This window comes from Pelodiscus sinensis, chromosome 14, assembly GCF_052426305.1.
Source record: "Pelodiscus sinensis isolate ZL-2025 chromosome 14, ASM5242630v1, whole genome shotgun sequence".
NCBI classification, from domain to species: domain Eukaryota; kingdom Metazoa; phylum Chordata; order Testudines; family Trionychidae; genus Pelodiscus; species Pelodiscus sinensis.
The window spans coordinates 29,277,215-29,292,305 of record NC_143065.1 but is presented as its reverse complement, the minus strand read 5'-3'; the positions used below and the strand labels follow the sequence as shown (position 1 = coordinate 29,292,305).

The window sequence follows — 15,091 nt, the reverse complement described above, 5'->3', positions numbered from 1 at the left end:
TATTTACAGAGTTGCACAAATTCATAAGGCTAGCAGGAAGAATGCTAAATTGCACATTCCAGAAGGTCTTGGAGCAATTTCTAGCTAGCAAAGAGACTGGAGTGGGACAATGTCCTATTATGGGGTGACAACTGGGTTTTAAATAGTTTGGGTTTTTTATGATTTTTTTTGTATGCTACAAAAATAGCTAATTGCTGAAGATTTGTGTATTAAAAAATGTATCCACTACAATCTGAAACCTCAAGATTCAGGTGCAACAAGTATGAGAACAAACTCTAGAAAACGAGGTGTGTGTATAAGGGAACTGCTCACAAGTTTAACTAGAACAGTGGTCTCCAACCTTTTTATACCCAAGATCACTTTTTAAATGACAGACCAAGCCAAGATCTACCGCCCCACCCCTTCCTTGAAGCCCCGCCCTCTCTATTCTCCTCCTCTCCATCACTTGCTATTCCCAATCCTTATACTGCTACTTAAAAAAAACAAAATTCCCACCATTCCTCGCAGCTACTCACCTGTGCTGTTGCTCGGTGAGTAGCTGCTCCTCAAATGCGGAAATCTAATGTAAATGTACTGCACAGGCACGCAGTTCAGAGAGGGCTCAAGAGCTACTCTTAGCACCTCCGAGATCTACCAGTAGATCGCGATCTACTGGTTGGTGACCACGGAACTAGAATATTTAAAGTGTTGATATGGGAGTGTACAAGCTGTGAGGCATAAGCTTAGATTTATGCTCAGAGGTCAAACTTCTATTTTAACCAAGTAAAGATGGATGGACACACACTTGCAGAGTCCTTTCAAATTAGGCTAATAAGCAAAGTGTGATTAATATGTTACACATTTGCGGTTTAATGTTCCAGCTGCAGGAAATCAGTAACATTTAGGGAATGTCATGCTGTCTAGTTTGTCAGTTGTGAAAACAGACATGCAAGTTCATGATTAATAACAGTCACTTTCTTAATGCTACTATATAAATGATGTCCCTATTTCTCAGAAGCAGAAATACCTGGAGTTGTCCATTGTATGATCTCTCAGTTGATCTTTCATAACACCAATTGACCTTAAATCTCAGGACACTTTTCCAGCTGCTGCTAAACCATTTTGAGGAATCCTGGATGTCTAAAGCAAAGGCAGTTGCTTCACAGGAAATATGCGTAAAATCCTTGTGCTATTTCATTGATTGAGATAACCTCCAGTTGTCATGTTGTTCTGTGGACTATTGCAGTGGGGGGAAACCCAAAATAACGTATTAATTGCCAAGGGTCTAATTCAGAACTGATGTGACCTGTGGCATAAAATACTGTAGACATTGATGGGTCAGTGTATATATCTGTAACCTGACCATTGAATGCAGGAAGTGAGTGTAGCAATAGGAAGAGTGTTCAGTAATGTTAGATAAACAGAGGAGAATCTTCTAATGTCTTGCTTTTTGTTGATCTTATTACACTTCCTGCTTTTCTTACCAACATGCTATGCTGTCAAAAAATGACCTCTGAATTTGGCCCGGGTGTCAAAACACAAATATGAGTATATCACACTACCAAACTGTCAGGAGACAGTGAAACTAAGGAAGGAAGAAATACTAATCCCTAAGCAAATGTGACTTTAATTATATTATTTTAATTTCCCTGAATATCCCATTGTTAAAAAATCAGATGGCTACAATCTTGCGTACAGTGCCAATGTAAATTTGCTTCTCCAGTGGATTGTGAGCAGCAGTAGGCATTCACACTTTGCTGATGCTTGCTTACCTGTTTATATGTGGATGTCTTTATTTGTAGTGTATCTGTAAAGCTTGAGGCAATATTTCCTTGATCTAAGCTGGAAATCTGCTTGGAAAACTCACTTGCAAATGGCAAATATTAGCAAAGCAATAATTCGCTTCCAACATCCTGAGGCAATGTTCCGAGGTATGATGCCTAGCATTGTTACAGAACGATTCCATTTTTAAACAATTAATTTGCATAATCTAATGACAAACATAGTTGAGTGTAGTTGCTTCCTTTTTCAACAGCTCCAGAGTGACCCACGTTCATTTCCCTAAGCTATAAGTTTCATTAACTGCATTGGGAGATAGAGGGGGATACAGATATCAGTCACAAAGCAACCATTCAGTGGAAGAGAAAGTGACAATTCAATACACTGTCTACAAATATAGAGGTAGCATTGTGCAAAGTGACTTAGAGCAAAGGCAATGCTATGAGTTACTCATCTACTCTCACATCTTCTAAGCATGGGCAAGCTTTCAAAGAATTCTTTAGGTGAGGTTGGTTGTGGGAATTAGGAGATGACTTCTTCATAAACCTTTCCTCCTCCATAAGCCTTTCCATATCTCTATCAATCTTCAATTTTAGTCACAAAATCCTCCCCTTGGAGAACAAATCTGCTTGTTTAAATTGCTTTCCTGGGAATAGATTCTGCTGTGGCTTCCTGGAGAGCATGCTTCCAAATGGCCAAGGCTTCAAAGTATTTTTAGGAAGCCCCAACTTCCCTGTGAAAGGTGTGTTACAGGGTCTGGCTTGATACTTCAGTCAACACAAAGTTGCTAACAGAGCCCTGTGAGAGTGATCTAGGGCAAAGGTAAGTGTTTCCGTTTACTGTACCGAGTAAATACTCACATGATACATAACCACAATAATGCATTTGTGGATGTGAAGGAAAGTTTTTTGTTGTTGTTTTTTGTTTTTTTTTACCAGCCTAAGAACTGTAGTCCGATTGCCAGTGCAGGAAAATCTCATGCATAGATATTGGAGCAGGGAGCAAGAGGAGGAAGCATTTCCTCTATTTGGTTGTTGGTTTTAATGTGTAATCAACATGCATTTGAAGTTTAAATGTGACCCAATCCTGTGCTTTGATATAACATACTCTATAGGGCCTATATTTTTATTTATAAACCTTAATTCTGACCCAGAACACTGAAGTGATATGACATAATGTGTACTCACAGGACAACTAATCCTCCTTTCTATCTAAGTATGGGGGCTCAGTTAGGTTGTTAGAGGTGGGAAAAAGCTGCAACCAAGATTTTGATTTATTAATCTGTGATACATCCAGATATTTCAAAGAAAGAAACACCATAGCCTTGGAATCCACTTATTAACAAAAGCCATAGGGTTTTTTGTAAAGCTGATAGTAAACTATTACTTCAGAGTGGTACAAGCAAACAAAAGCATGCGCTGTACATATTTACAGGAAAAGCTGTGGCAATTTCCAGTGCCACTGGAATTCAGTTTGGGGTAAGGCCAGGAGGAAGAGAGAGTCTGAATTTCAAATTAGAACAAAGGATCAATGCACAGCCCGTTTTCAAATATATGAGGAGAGTAGTGGAAAATGTGGTGTACTTAACTGTAGCTGAAGAAGGAATTGCCTTGCCTGCAGGACATAAGAACAAGGAAATTAACTATATGATGGATTTATTTTATGCAGACCACAAAAAATCCATGGAACTGTCTATCTAGCTATGTGTATCTCTGAACTAAAGGACAAAAGATTGCCTGTGTCTTTTGTCTGTCAAAGGACAACAGAAGGTCCAACTCTGCCCTCATTTGTGCAGTTGCAAATTCAGTTAGGGTAGAATTTGGCCTAAGTCCCAACAATGCAATCCTGTTGATTTTTAACTCAGGACAGAAACTTGCCTCCATCAATTAGAAAGTGGTATTTTTGAGGACAGAATTTAACCCTTTTGGTGAATAAGGAAAGGTAACAGGTAGAACAAAAAGTCTTCAGTTGGATCAAGTGCCTTCACTCTGAGCTGATGGCTGCCCAACTACCTGTCATCCAAGAGAATCTTGGCTCCATCACCGTCAATGGAAGTTTCTCTCTTGATTGAAGATGTATAGAGGACAAATGGTTTTACACAAGATTTCAGAACTAGTTTGTTCTGATTTGGACTTAAACCTCAAAAAAAATTCCCATGGAAGATAATCACCCCCTAAAATTTTGTTTCAATGTTGATTTGCTTGAATATACTCTCCTATCATGCAGTTCAAAATTGTTACAATTTTGAATAATTTGAAACAGGATGTTTCAACTTGTCTGAACTGTTTCCCTCAAAACCAAACATTCAGGGACTAGAATGTCAATGTGGCAAACACATATTTTAACAGACATGGGTTTGATTATTTTTTCCCCACTTTTTTTCCCCTGTAATGAATTTTTTTCCCTCTGCACAGCTGGGAAGACATGAGGGAAAGTGGCTTTCTAAGCCACTCTATTTCCTCAGTCCTGCCACAGCCCTTAGGCAACTTAGAACAGCTGGGGGCTGCTAAAAGTTACTGTAGCTGCAGACGGACAAGCCATGAGCCAAGGATCTAGAAGAGCTTAGTGTAGCCTACTCTGTCCCCTTGCATGCCTGATAGCCCCCTGATATTTTGTGTAGGAGGGAATGGACAGTGTAGAGTCAGTAACTCTAGCTTTGCATAACTTGAGGGTTACCTTGGATCTGGGGGAATCCTCAGCTGTCCTTGTAGCACAGCTGTTTAGCAGTACACCCAGAGGAAATCATCAGGATTGAGCATGTGGTATAAGTGAGCATGTGTAATAATACAGACCCAGGCAATCCAGATGATTTAATAGTGGCTTCTACTTGAAGGATTCACTGCAGAAAAGATTAGGATGAAGAAACTGCAAGTTGTGTTCATGGATGGAGGGCTTATCTTTTACGCATGGTGGTTATGTGCCCTCCAGGCTTATAGGACACCACCTCACAGCAATGCTTTCAACATGCTCAGGGAGAGTCAAGCAAGACCATCTTAGCCCCTGAAACATTGGAGGCCAGAAAGGTACTTTGCTATTTAGCCTTTCCTCTGACTACTTTGTGTTCTTGAGACTTAAATATGTCTCATCTCCTGACATGCCTACCATAATGGTCAACAACTTTCTTCACAAGAGACAAACACGTCCAGCCATTAAGGTGACCTGTTGCTTTTCCTTTTCTAAAGTAGTAATTGCCTCTTAGCGCTTCCTTGCTGAAAAGAAACAGAGCTCAAATGAAGTCCCTCACAGTGCAGCAGCAGTGGTGCAAGACCTGTACAGAGACAGTACAGTTGTAGCCATAAGTTGTGGCCATAAGTTGTATTAAGAACTGTAGTAGAATGTCCTGAGCTCATACTTGGGCTTTTATTTTTAAATGGTCTTTACTAGACTTAAATTGAATCATTGATGGTACTAATAAGACTGGAAATATAGGCTGCCACAACCTCTCTTTGCCCACTATGACCTGGATCTTGCAACTGTTACATTGTCAGGCAAATAGGGCCATTCATCTCATCAGGGTACTTGTGGGATGAAGTGTATTCATATCTATGAGGGTTTGTAAAATCAAATTCTATACTGTGTCTGTCTTCCCAACCACATCAAGCTACAATCAATATAATTTCTGCAAATAAAAATGGCTCCTAGTTGCTTTAAAAAAAGTTCTGGGTAGAGTTTTAATGGAACTTTATTAACTGTACTGATTGATTTGTTGCTGTTCTCCAGGCATGTTAAAAAACAACAACCTTGCTACACAAAATTCAGCATTGAGAACATGATTTGAAGGCAAGAGTTCTTTGCAAATAAGAATCCATGCTTCTCCCCTGCATATATAGACACTGTCCTAGCCAGTGACAATCGTTAATTTAGAAGTGTGGTAGCAGTATCAATCCTATGGGTACTAGAGATAAAGACCAACAGAAGTTAGTCCGATAAAAGAATTCCCTCCCCCTCCTTGTGCTCATTAAAGCTCCAATATGTGACATGATAGAGGGCAAATGCCCTGTGTAGAGAACATAATGCAGTGGCAAGTTGAACAGGTGGCAGTAATGATGAAGGAAAAAACTTAAATGATGGGGGAAGGAAGGAGAAAAAAAAAAGACCTTTATAAAAGTATCAAAAGAATCCTGTAATGAAAAAGGGGTGGTGTTTGGTCCCTATCTAAAATCTATCTGATCTTTCTTGAGCAGGTTATAATGACTTATGATAAGGTGAACTCAATAGCTGACTCCAATCCTCATTCTGAAAACTATTAGTTAGTGACTCGAAAGAAGCAGAGAGGAAAATCCTACATTCTCTTCTCAAAAGAGACTCTAGACTGGTGGGTTTTTCTGGGATACCTCCACTGCGTCCAGGGAATGTGTTTTCTCTTCCACTTTTTTTTGCAGAAGAGCAAATGCACTCTTTTGGGGAGCCCTATACACTCATTCTTCAAGGAATAAGGACTCCACCAAAAGAGGAGGCTTTTCTGCCATTTGGCCTAGTGTAGACGGGGCCAAATGGCAGCAAAGCCTCTTCCGGAAAAGCAATTGGAAAAAGCTAAGCAAATTGCGGAGTGCAATTTGCGTAGCTTTTTTCAATAAAAGAATGTAAGTCTTGTCTTAGCCTTACATAGCTAAAGAAGATGGAGACAAAGCTGCAAAAGGGAGACTCTAAAGGTTTGTAAACGTTATTTGTTTAATACAGGGATCATCTAACTCTACATTTCCAGCTTTCATAACACAATTATATCTTGTGATATTTGGTGGGTTTCTTAAAGCCTCAGCTTCTGGAGTCATGTTATTAGGGGATACTTTCACATTTTTTTTGAAAATAATTTTCTAGAGAACTTTTTCTGGCAATAGAGAAAAGCTTAAACAAATCCTATAAGTTCAAAAACTGGAAGGCAAATAAAATGCAAAATATATTTTTAAAAGTCCTGAGATTTTTTTTTAAGACTGATTTGAGTTTGAATACCTGTGGTTAGAAATTCTGTAACTTTTCACAATCCAAGAGCAGCTCCCTCCCCAACCTACCAATTACTAATCTGTCTGAGACCACATTACCCCTGTGGCAATTATGACTTGGTAAACACATATATGTTAATTGAGGAAGACTGAAGTTCAACTAGTTTCCTTTCTCCAATATACCTATAATCTAGTGGTTTAGTTTCCTTTGCCCTGGTGGCTGCAGAATATGCCATTGGGAAAGATTCTGACTCTGGTCCTGCTGGAATCATTTGGCTCAACTTCCAGTTGACAGCTAAGGTTCCTCTCCTCCATGCTCTTTTTATCTTGCAGTGCCCCTAGTGGAAGATGCTGCCTCCTTAACAGCTGCTTCTGCAGTCACCCAAGAGCTTGTATACTTAGTGTCAAGAAGCAGACACTTGATAATCCTTGAGTGCTCCACAGATCCACCACTAAGGCTGTGTCTAACTACACCCCTCTGCCAACAAAAGGATGCAAATCAAGCACTTCGAAAGTGCAAATGAGCCCGGGATTTAAATACTCACGTTCGGGCGCTGCGCCAATCAAGCACCCTTTCGAAAGTGAAAGTAAAGTCTAGCCGTGGCTCTGCTGGCAGCGGGGAGCTTTTTTGGCAGATCCTGTACGCCTCATTTTTATTGTATTTAAATCCCGGGCTCATTTTCACTTTTGAAGTGTTTGATTTGCATCCCTCTGTCGGCAGAGGGATGCAGTCTGGAGGTAGCCTAAGAAGCATGAACCTCTGCAACCTACTGACTTGATATGTTTTTCCCTGACATCTATTTTTTGCTATGGGGATATAGGAACAGCAGTGATGAAACCCATTCCTGCAGACCTATTTGGTTCATAATCTGCGTTCAATCAATCTTAGCTCCTTATCATCCTCCCCCTTAACTGAAGCTCCATGTTAAAATAGATTAAAATAGATTTCTCTTAATTATTCTAATATTTTCCTGTATTTTGACATCAAATGGGATTCTGCCTCTAGCCCAAGAAATGCAAGCATCTGCCTTTTAGGTAGTGTTCTTTGTTCAGAGCAACAGATGAGGAAATTGAATAGTGGGTGGAAGCAGGCATGTAATCCTAGAAAGAGAGCAATATTTCCCTACTTCTAGTATTAATTCTGTCCTTTGCAGACTGGGCACCAAAAGCTTTTGAATCTTGGTAAAGCCATGTAGAGTGGATTTAAAATGAAAATGTTTACTATACTGCCAAGAGAGAATGTTTCAATAGGCTCGTGCTCAGGGCACAAGATTTATCTTCTGTTTGAATTCAAAGGGAATGGAATTTTTTTTCAAGATTCTTTATCAAATATGCAGCTCTTTGGGGTTTCCTCTAGATGTCAATGGAAAGATGAGGCATTTAGTGTGCAATATAGCACACTGATTCCCAAATTCATTGAAATCCTCCCCCACCAAAAACGTATTGAGCGTATGATTTCACAGCTTGATTTTTAAAATGCATTGATCCATGGAGATCTGACATTAGAATTTCTGCCTAAAATATTTCTATAAAGCTTTAGCGAGTAAAGAGCTGTGATTGAGGAAGTCTAGACTAGTTCCCCAATGGTCAATTCGTTGTCATACAGGTGCAGTTTAAAAGTGATTTGAAATAGCTCAAAATGTATATACGTTACATTAGAGACATGTTAATGTTTGCACTAGGAAGGAGTGTGTTGTTTAAAACAAATCAGCTCAGAACACTTCCTAAATGCTGCTCTCTTACCCCTTTAACCTCCTCAAACATTCGTGCACTTCTCTTCATGCACTATAGGTCTGGGGACTTGTTTTGTGTGGAAAGTTAAACATTTCAGCTGCCTAAAAATATCACCAATCCACGTGCGGGGAAGGAACGCATCTGCGAATATTAGCCAATGTGGAATATTAAACCTTTTGATAGTTAGTTAATTTCCTTCCTAAATGATACTTGAGTTTGAGGCATTGGCTCTACTGTTTGAAGATGTTTTGCACAATACACTGGAGCGGTCTGATTGAAGCCAGTGTCAGCCGCACCTTATGGGTTCCAGGTCAACAAGGGTGCCCGGATTTAATGGGTGCCAAATTTGGGGGCAGAGATTTTTTTTCTCTATATATTAATGTTATCTCTTCTAAATGAAAGTATCACAAATTGACCTTGTGAAACAGCATATCATTGCCATGTCAGAAGTTGAGTTATTTCTTTAACAATTTGGAGGATGGCTGTATATATAAATACAGTTAAAATGTGTCCCGGAAGAGCTCCAAAAGACTGCTGCCTGGGTTTGCTGCCTGCAGGCAGGGCCTGGCAGTTCAGTCATTCTCAGTAGCCCAGGGCTGGCCAGTCCATACAGTTGGGTCAGTTTTAAGAGAATACTGAAATGATAACATTAAAATTGACCAGATTTATGTTACTATGATGTCCTCTCACGCACCCGGAAAGGTTTCAATAGGTAGAGAGCTGCATGCTCTATTGTCCTGTAGCAATTGCAAATTCATTTGTTTCTCTTTCCGTGTTATCGGCTAAACATTTAATCATTCTTACTAATCGTTCAATATCAAGGAATAAAGATTTTCATGACTTCCCAACAATCAGTTCCTCTGGAAGGAAGACAGTTGCAACTTGAAATGCAACTGTTTATAGCACTGACCAGAAACACCATGTACAACTCCAAATGGTTAAAACTTTGAAGTGTCAGCTACAGGTTGGGCCTCCCTGGTCCAGCTGTCTTGGGACCTGACCAGTCCTGGGTAAGGGAGTTTTCCGGACCAGGGAAGGTCTGGGAAAAGGGGGCACCAGCCTTTCTGCTGGGCTCTTCTCCCCAGCTATCTTGCACCACTGGCCTCCGCCCCCTGGCTGTAGCAACCTTGTGGGTTCCATGGCCCCACAAGCTCTAGTGGTCCTGGCAGGCTTGAGGGCTCTGGCCCCGGCCGACTGCAGGCTCTTGTGCCCCATGGGCTCTGCTAGCCCTGCTGGCTGGCTCTGCTCCCAGCTGCCAGCGACCTCTGTGGATGGGGCTCTCTAGTCCAGCAACATCCGTGGTTCTACCTGACCATGGATGTTGCCAGACCATAGAGGTTCAGCCTGTACTGGGAGGCTTACCCTATGCAGCATAATTATGTTAGGATTAATGAAAATTAGAAAAATCAATTAAAATACTTTTATTTTTACATAAAGGTAAAATTTTATTCTAAAATCTCATTTTTCTCTTTATTAAATGTGTGGGGAGTGGGGGCAAAGTCATAGTTCACCAAGCGTGCCCAAAACCGTTGGGCCGGCCCTGATTGTAGTCACCCCTTGATCACAGCAGGCTAGAATAATGAAGGTTCTAAGTCATCTGATTTAATAAATGAGAATAATTGTACTCTTAAGACTATATAGACAGTTAAACTATCTAGCAGCTGTGAGTAACAGAATGGGAGGAATCTGCTTTGTCCAACAAAATAAAAAAAATGACATTGTGTGCTACATTTTAGGGCATAAATTGCTGTCAAATATTCTTCATCCTTGCAGGAATGAAGAATGGCAGCTCTACTAAATATGCTATGAAAAACTTCTAGGATAGAGTCCAGTATGTCCCTTGATAATATGCTGACTATTATATACTTTAATTGCCTTTTCTGTGCCATTGGTTTCAGTTGCAAATGGGACATGTCTCCTTTAAATTGCACTTTGAAATTACTGAACATACTAGAAGATTTACCGAGCATTGCTCACATCCTTCAGGGAAGGGAGCTGGGAGTGCGGGGGATACAGGGGCTCAAGGCAGGCGGCTGAGGGTGGCAGGGGTGTAGGAGTCAGGGTTCAGGGGTGCAAAGAGGTGAGGGGTGCAGGAGTTGGAGCATGGGGTAGGGTGCTCAGGGCAGGGGATGTGGATGCAGGAATCAGGGCAGGGGGGTTGGGAGGTGTGGGGAGGCTTAGGGGACCAGGGAACTGCCTGGGGAGCTGCACCAGCTACTCCCCAGGGCCAGCTCAGTGCAGCACTTGCTGACTGCCGGTGGTAATTTGGGAGTATAACGATCCCTACTATCACACCCCTCCTTTCCATTTGATAGTAGACAGATACATTCCACGCACACCCCATTGTCCTGGCACAACCAAACCCTTACTCTGCTTTAAGTTGTGATAAGAGGAAGCTGCATACCACATTTGATGGTTTTACTGTTTAGGAGTGTTCTTGAACAAACATTCACAGATGGATGGACAGACACAGACCGACAGATGCACAAACTTTCAAATATATAGTAGATAGATCCAATTACTGTATGCTTTTCTTTTGTAGCGGAGGTTTTTTTTCTCCAGGTATTTGGTTCACCAACCACAGGGTGGTGCTCTCATATTTCATATTGCATGCAAGCCTCTATTTCAGTGCATTTGCAAATGAAACAAGTGGTAAAGGAATAGAGATAGGAAAATACCCTTCACAAACTTACGGTGACTTGATTAGCTTAAATAATGATCAGTGATTTTTAAATGATGCTGATCAGTTATGACAGGTTGAACCTCTGTAGTCTAGCACACTCAGGATCTGACCAGTGCCGAACCAGAGAATTTGCCAAACCATGGGAGGTGAATATTGTATAGCAGCATTACCAACACTTCCACTGCTTACTGGGTTCTTACAAGACAAATAGGGGTAAATTGGAGCTAAATAACAGTACAGAACAATGAGAACCAGAACCGGTGGTTATAAACAAACTTTATGGGACTGTGGGAAACTTGGTCACAGCCATGATAAGCGGACATCCAGCTAACTAAAATCATGCCGGACCACAGATGTTGACAGAACAGATTGTGCCAGATTAGAGAGATAATTTGTATGGAAAACTATTATGAAATCTAAACCAGGAAAACATTTCTTTGTATCTTTCTCCATTATTAAAGTTACAAATGGAATCGAGTTCTCAGCTTCTGTCACGGCTTTTGCTAAGGTTTCCCTCAAAGTTGTGCTTAAAAGATGTAAAGCAGAAGTTAAAGCACTGACACTTAATACTGTTACTCTATACTGTAGATTAATTGGATTTCACACTTAACATGTCCATTTATTTCCCCCCTGAACAATCACAGCCAGAATACTATTGTAAATTCACAGTTCAGGACACTTAAAGATTCTGGACAGTTTTCATGCTTCCATGTAATTGTCATTTTAATTCAGTGTTCTGCTGTGACACTCTCTACAACTACATTATCTTCCCAATATCTGCTCTTATTTGCATTTTGTCTCCTTCCCACTTTTTCAGAGAAAACATTTGAAAAATTCTTTCAGCAAAAAGTCTGAGAGGTAACCACGTTAATCTGTAACTTTAAAAACAATGAGTACAGTAGTCCTGTGTCAACTTAGGCTTTGTCTACACTACAAAGTTTTTGCGGCAGAAAGTATGCTAATAACAGACTCATTAGCATGAGTTGCGATGTCCTTAACATATTTTCTGCCAATGCTTTTTGCGTAAGGGGTTTTTGCTCCGGTGTTGATAATTCAAACATATTGATCTCCAGGAGGCCTCCCTCAGCTCCCCAGAATGCTTCCTAGGACTCTAAATCTGAGGTAGCGCATCCACATTAACAGAGCCTGCCTCAGACTAATTTCAAGGCATCCTCATAGTGAGGACACACTAGTTCAAATTTGTTAAACTGGGAGTTAAGTCAAATTTAGTAATTTCAAAATAGTTTTCCAGTGTAGACATAGCCTTAGAGAATATATTTGCTAGTCTCTAAGGTGCCACAGGATTGCTTGTTGTTCTTTCTGCAAAGTTCACCTCAAAATGAGTCTAGTGGTAGTGTCAAGGCTTCCTGTACTTAAATGTGTTCTTGTTGCTAATGAAATAACTACTCTTAAACAGGCTAGTTAATAAGTGCGTTGCTTATAGGTCCCATTCAAGGTCTTTGGTTATTTAACCCTCTTAGTTCCATATTCATTGCTAGGCAACTAGACAAAGACTATGAACTCATTTTGAGATCCTATTACGGGGGAGGGGGAACCCTATTAGTGTAAAGACTCTGGTGGGTTTTGAATCAGGCCCTAAGGCAAAAGGACTGGAAGTGCTACCAAAATCTGTAAGCAGAATGGAACCTACTGTGGGGAAGTAGGTTTAGATTTAGTTATTTTTAATTGCAGATTTGTGCCTCTTGACAGTTCATTGTACTATTACTGAGGAATAACTTTATTAATTATCATTGTAATGACTTTAGCCTGACTGTACCATATGTTACAAGGCCACCTAGACTGGAAGGAGAAAATTCTCTAGATTTCCTTATCAGAGGAAGCAGCCATATAAATCCAGCTGTATAGCTACCTAAATGGGGGGGGGGGGGGGGAATCAGTAAGATTTATGTGTATTACATATATAGAGAAAGGCCTGATACATTTGAAGTTATATTTTGAGGGGTATTTCTCAGGACTATAACATCATATATGCTTAAAACAATAAATATGCACAAAATATTTCAACAAAAATTTTACTGGGTCACATCATTGCAACACTATAATTCCCTGTAAACATTGAATTTTGCACAGAATTAGCATGAAGAAGTTAATGAACAGTAGAACTTCCTCTTGATAATGTTAGCATGAACTTTGGGAAATGAAGCTCCTAACTGTTAGACCAAAGATGAACATTTAAAATCAGTGGTGAAATTTAGTGGCTCATTTAACAGGAGCTCAACAGCTGTTTAATGTTAACATTTGACTGTGGTGTGGAGAATCTTTAACTAGAATTAATTGGAAAGCTTTTTATTAGAGTTAATAAACCCAAAATGGTAGTGGTGACTATGATACATTTGAATCTGGCTATCTAAAGCATCACAAGACCCAAAACAAATCTGTATCAATGAACTAGAGAAATGCAGTTCTGAATAGCTTACATTTATAGATGTGCACTTATATCTGCCTCGGAATGTTAACTGAGTTTCCAGTGAAGGCCTATGATTATAACCCAAATTCCTCTTCCTCTAACACTTGCAAAATGAGAAACCAATTGTCTCATTATAAACTAAACTTTAAATTCTGCTGTTATTCAGATAGATGTTATAAATTAGACAGTCTCTTACTGCAGAATGTGAAATCAGATGACCATTCAAGTCTGTAAAAACACAAAGGTACATACAGCATGACTAAGTAATGCTTGCAAGTGTTTACCAACAAAAATCAGCTGCTGCCTGGACCCCATTGTCTGAAGTGTTTTATCACAAAGTAGGCCTATTCATTAAATTTAAAATTATTGTCCAACAGGCTATGCATCCATTCATATAGATAATTGCAACAAACTACTTAATACTTATCTGGCAAAGTCCTTCTAAATCTAAACATTAAAGAGAGAGCCTGGAAAATAACCTGCACCCCAGCATATAAATTATGCTGCATAGTTAAAATGTAATATAGGAGTGCACTGTCGCGTTAAGTGACATCCCTCCATTAATCACTGTTAACAATGACTATAGAAAAAGAACAACAAAACCAACAATGCTAATTTAGCACAGAACCATTCAGCAAACACTCCCCTGCAATACACACACACACACACATGCACAATGTAAGATGTATGCAGTGAGCATCAGTGCATATCAGTTAAATTTGGTCATCTTGGTTTGTGAATGAAGAGAACTATGAGACATTCACAGAACTCTGAGGCTGTTCCTGGATGAGAGACTCTCTCTTTCGCGCACACACACAAAGCTGTGAATCTTCGATTCCTAACTAATCTGAGGAAACCGTGCCTGCTGCAATATCAGAGTCACTTACTGCATTGCTTTTTCAGCTGAGTGGAAGTGGCTGTTCTTCCAAGCCACGCATGGTTTTGTCACCTGGAAGGTTTCTCTCTTCGGCACAATTCAGCTCCAAAGTATCTGCATGTTGAGGGTAATTGCATTTGTTCTGTACTGGGGCTTTCAGGCTGCAGTGACTGCTCGCCCTATCTATAGCCTCTGGTGTATGCTAAGTAAGCAATCCACTGGGTCTTCATAATGAAAGAATGAAGAGGCACAGCTTTTGAGATGAGTTTTGTATCAAAACCCACTGCATCCATATGATTTCGAAGGCAAAGGGGGCTGTGGGAGTCTTTGTGCTGTCTTGTTGTCCTTTACAAAGCATTTGTATGCATTCTTTGTCAGCACAGAAGACATAAGGGCACATAATACAATATTTCAGAAAGATTTGGGCTTTGCATTTAAAATGTATTAGTCCAGATTTGTAGGATTTTCAGTGAGCATTAAGGTATTTCATTCCAACCTTTTTACTATCAGGAAATACAAACTAAGGGGATTCCAAGATATGACACTTTATAATATCTGTACATAGGAACAGTATGGGGGGGGAGCGGGAACTTCTGGGATTAACACCCCAAATTAAGCTTTCAGACATCATTTTACTTGCCTGTAAAGTGCATAGAGCAGTTGGATCTGCT

The 15,091-nt window shown here is 40.1% G+C and overlaps 1 protein-coding gene across 3 annotated transcripts in view; it reads right to left on the bottom strand.

Moving 5' to 3' along the window:
• CTXND1 (cortexin domain containing 1) overlaps nucleotides 1–14,760 on the bottom strand; it is a 45,640-nt gene extending 30,880 nt beyond the window's left edge. For 2 of the 3 annotated variants that reach the window (XM_025179570.3, XM_089782063.1), the window contains exon 1: nucleotides 14,431–14,760. The gene's annotated coding sequence lies outside the window, so the exon portion shown is untranslated. Of the gene's footprint in view, nucleotides 1–13,739; nucleotides 13,772–14,430 lie in introns of all 3 variants that reach the window. The other variant, XM_089782062.1, reaches the window with a different exon arrangement.
• Nucleotides 14,761–15,091: the final 331 nt, after the last annotated feature.